This window comes from Pan paniscus, chromosome 16, assembly GCF_029289425.2.
Source record: "Pan paniscus chromosome 16, NHGRI_mPanPan1-v2.0_pri, whole genome shotgun sequence".
Classification (NCBI taxonomy): Eukaryota; Metazoa; Chordata; class Mammalia; order Primates; family Hominidae; genus Pan; species Pan paniscus.
This window is the reverse complement of record NC_073265.2, coordinates 20730645-20735328: the sequence shown is the minus strand read 5'-3', so window position 1 is coordinate 20735328 and position 4684 is coordinate 20730645. Positions and strand designations below refer to the sequence as shown.

General features: G+C 38.7%; 1 non-coding gene across 1 annotated transcript; it reads right to left on the bottom strand.

Moving 5' to 3' along the window:
- Window positions 1-369: 369 nt before the first annotated feature.
- Window positions 370-501, bottom strand: LOC112437338 (small nucleolar RNA SNORA18). The gene has a single exon (XR_003025962.1). It is a non-coding gene; the product is annotated as a small nucleolar RNA SNORA18 (small nucleolar RNA).
- Between the last annotated feature and the right edge of the window lie 4183 nt (window positions 502-4684).

The following is a 4684-nucleotide window of genomic DNA, read 5'->3' as shown; positions in this document are numbered from 1 at the left end:
ACATTTATTTTAATCCAGTTGTCCTGTCAACCCATAATTCTTTTATTTTGGCTTCTGTCATCTCCTTTTAATATGGATATACTGACGAAGACTTCAAAATTCACCAGTAGTCTTTGGGATCTGATTTCTTCCACCAATTTACTTTAGGGTCATTTTTAGTGTAGGTGGATCTGCCTGGTTCTCAATTTGACACCCTCTCTAAACATGAATGAGTTCCAATCATATTCGTTCCTAAGTGATCAAATTCAAGAATAGTACAGATGTGTGGAATATGCCAATACCTAAGGTAAAAAAGTAAATTATCAGGTCTTTACTAAGACAGTTACTGAACTAAAGACAGTTTAGTAACTGTCTTTTTCATACTTCAGCAACTGTCTTGTGGTTCCTTCCCACAGATGTAACAATAGTCCTGTAAGTAAAGTAAAACCACAGAGTTACTCTATGAGGCATGTCCAACAACGTGCAGGCTACAAGAAAAGACCTATCGGGATAGACCTCAACGGAATGTTGAATTTAAAAAGCAAGTCACCAAATATCACTTATGTAAAATTTATAAATATAGTAAACAGCAAACTACATCAATGTTTCTCTTTTTCGGTTTTAGGAATCTCTTACTCTCCTAAAATTATTGAAGATCCAAAGAGATTTATTTCATTTGGGTTGCATTTATTAATTTTTTCTATATAAGAAATTAAAGCTAAAAAAGTTTTGAAACACAAGAATGCAAGTATTCATTTCCTTAGGCATCAGAGCATTTACACCTTTAGGTAGCTCCACTGTATCCTCATGAAAGAATGAGAGTAAAAAAATTTCATATAATGTCTTAGTATTATTATGTAAATATATTTTATCTTATTTCCCCCCAAAAGACTGAAACCATTTTATCTTGCTTTCACCCTTTTGTGATCCAGGGATCACACTTTGAGAACCAATTCACATATGGTTTAGAGATATATTTTATATAACACATTTAGTAAAATCATAAAAACATGTCTTGGCAGGGCACCCTTTATAAGTAAAGGCTAAGTTATGCTGCAATAACAAATAATGCTCCACACCCCTGCCCCTCCGCTTTTTTTCCCATCCTACTATGTTACATATCCATCAGCCACACCATGGAACCAAATCCTCTTCACTCTGGAATCTGGTAGATAAAGCAGACACTCTCAGAGTTTGCCAGGCTCATGGCACACGGAAAAGAAAAAGTGAAACTACTTCTGCTGAAAGGGACAAGGATCATTTATGTCCACATTTCCCTGGCCAAAGCAATTCACACAGCCAATCCTAATGGCAGCAAGGTGGAGAAACTACTCCTCCCCCAGGGAAGGGAAGCAAATACTTTTCTTCTTTTTTTTTTTTTTGAGACAGAGTTTCGCTCTGTTGCCCAGGCTAGAGTGCAGTGGCGCGATCTCGGCTCACTGCAAGCTCCGCCTCCCAGGTTCACGCCATTCTCCTGCCTCAGCCTCCCAAGTAGCTGGGACTACAGGCACCCACCACCACGCCCGGCTAATTTTTTGTATTTTCAGTAGAGACGAGGTTTCACCATGTCAGCCAGGATGGTCTCGATTTCCTGACCTCATGATCCGCCCACCTCGGCCTCCCAAAGTGCTGGGATTACAGGCATGAGCCACTGCGCCCGGCCTCAAGAAGGGCAGCAAACACTTTTCACAAAAAGTTAAGTCTTCCCCACACCAATGTCAAGGTTAGCTTTGAGTAGATAAGGAGATAGGATGGGGTAATGACAATTTTTAAAGTAACAGTAATAAAATAATAGTAAGAGTAAAAGAAATCATTTTAAAAAATATAATTCTGAACCAAAGCAAACAAATAAAAAATGGTACAAACCAGAGGTGTTCTCCTTGTGACTGCAATTGACTTGACCATACTCCTCAAAATGATTAAATTAGGCCTCATTGGCTCAGCCATAGACATTATGACCCAATGGTAATGAGGCACAGACTGTGCATGGCAATATAGCTTAGAGGAAAAGAAAAGATCATTGTCTTTTTGATTGTTTTATTTTATTTTATTTTTCAGATGGCGTATACTCTGTCGCCCAGGCTGGACTGCAGTGCAACTTCTGCCTCCCGGGTTCGAGCAATTCTCCTACCTCGGCATCCCGAGTAGCTGGGACTACAAGCATGCACCACCACAGTCGGCTAATTTTTGTATTTTTAGTAGAGACGGGGTTTCACCATGTTGGCCAGGCTGGTCTCGAACTCCTGACCTCAGGTGATCCACCTACCTTGGCCTCCCAAAGTGCTGGGATTACAGGCATGAGCCACTGTGCTCGGCCAGATCATTGTCTTTGACTCTACACTTCCTGTCTTCGGTTTCTAACCATGGGTCGTTAGCCACATCACTCAAGGTATCTATGCATTGAAAGGGGGATTATAATGATACTTGCCTTATAAGGTTGTTGATAGGTAAGTCTTATAAAAGACTCGGTCTATTGAAGTGCTCAGAATAGTGCTTAACTTAGAGGAAGTCCTACTTAGCCCAACTTCTGAAGCAAGACATAGCAGTTAAAGTTGTGACCTTATTCATGTATGGAGAGGTGAGAATTTAGGTAACACTTACATGAGGGTCTAATATTAATAGGTGTCCAATTCCAGCCTTGAATGAGAAAAGTAGAATTACTCAACCTGTTGGAATAACTAAGATTTCCCTGAATTTTTGTATCTGTGAAATAGAGGTATCTTTTTCTGAGAGTAGCACTTTGGAAAAGACAGATACGATTTGTGACAAAATTATGGGGGAGACATTATGACATTTATTTCAAACATGTTGAAAACCAAACCATTAGCTCCCAAACTCCAAGGCCATGGGTGACAGATGAGGTTGCTGAGAGATTTTGCTGGTTAAACAGAATAGTGGGAGCTCTGCTTCTTGTTAGAGTGTAAAAGGTTGTAAAAAGCTGTTGCTCGCAATATAACAATGAGGAAATCTTGATTTATTCCAATCATCACACATGACAATCAGTAGAGACCTGAAAATGCATAGAAGTCTAAACGCACAACATTCAAGGGAGGGACGAGCCTGTCCAAAGCAATAAAAACCTGCAACTGCTTTTATCTCTGGGGTGTGGTGGGAAGAACAAGCCAGCCATAAGCAGGGAGGACTCGGCTCTTGGCTGAGACAAAAAGAAACCAAAGAAATCTAGAAGGACCCTGTAGGCCAGGCGTGATGGATTCAAACCCAGAAGCGCCCCCAAAGTACACTCATCTACGTGCCCCATAAATCTTTTCGTTCAGACATTTCATCTCAAATACAGAGTGATGGCTGGGCACCTGGGACAGGGTAGGATGGCAGACAGAAGGAGAGGTCCTGTGGAGTCGGAAGCCGGGGCAGGATGCAACATGGATTTCTTCCAAGGTACGGGAAGCTGGAAATGAGCGAGAAAGCTTAGGGAGACCTCAGAGTCTTAGCTCTCTATTCCTAATGAAAGGAGGGCCCTGGCTGCTACCTTTCAAATATATGAAACCTGTGGTAAACTGAAATTAATTAAATCTACAACCCACACCAGAAACAACTCAACTCCAGATTGAGGGGAAAATAGAATTACACTGTTGTAAGTTTCTTACACTTTTAAAATGAAGTTTCACAATACTATTCACAGATAGATTGTGATAAGTTAAAAGTACATGACCTAGAGAGAACAGAAAAAAACTCCAGATACTCTGAAATTAAATAATACACCTTTAAATAGTCTATGGTCAAGAAGGAGATCCAAGGAAATTTCGAAAAGTACACATAGAATTGAATAAGAATAAAAAGACAATAGACCAAAATATGTGGGATGTAGCTAATGCAGAGCTGAGGGGGATCTTATAGCCCTAAACGCTTATGTTAGAAAAGAGGAAAGGACTCAAAACAGTAAGTTTTTCCCCTCAAAAAACTAGAAAAAGATTAGCCAAAGAAACCCAAAGCAAGCAGAAGGAAATCAGAAAGGTGAGAGCAGAAATCAACTAAACGGAAAACAGGAAAGTAGAAAAAATAAAACAAAAAGCTGCTTCTTCAAAAATATCAATGTCACTCTAGCAAGACTGGCAAAATTAAAACAGAAGAGACACAAATCAACAGTATCAGTAATGAAACTAACCACAAAGCCCACAGCCATTAAAATGGCAGAAAGGGAATATTATAATCAACTTTATGCTCATAAATTTGACAATGTAGAAAAAATGAATCAGTTGCTCAAAAACCAAAAATTACCAAAATGCAACCAACACGAAACAGATAATCTAAGTGGTTCTAGTAAAGAAAACTATTTAAAAATGGAATTCATAATTTAAAAGCTCCTAAAAAACAACTTGCAGCTCCACTTCATTTCCCTGGAGAATTCTACCAAATATTTAAAGAACTGACAGAAATTTTACACAATTTCTTCTAGAAAATAGAAGAGAAAGGAACACTTCATACTTCATTTTATGAGGCGGATACCAAAACAAGACAGAAACAGTACCAAAGAAGAAAAATATAGACAAACATTTTTCATAAACTTTGACACAAAAGCCATCAACAAAATATTAGCAAATTAAATACAAAAATGTACAAAAACATTTTTAAATAGTGATCAAGTGTGATTCATTCCAGGAATGTAAGGTGGGTTTGACATTTGCAATCAATTAATGTAATCCACCATGCTAACAGGCTAAAGAAGGAAATGACACAAAAATGAATT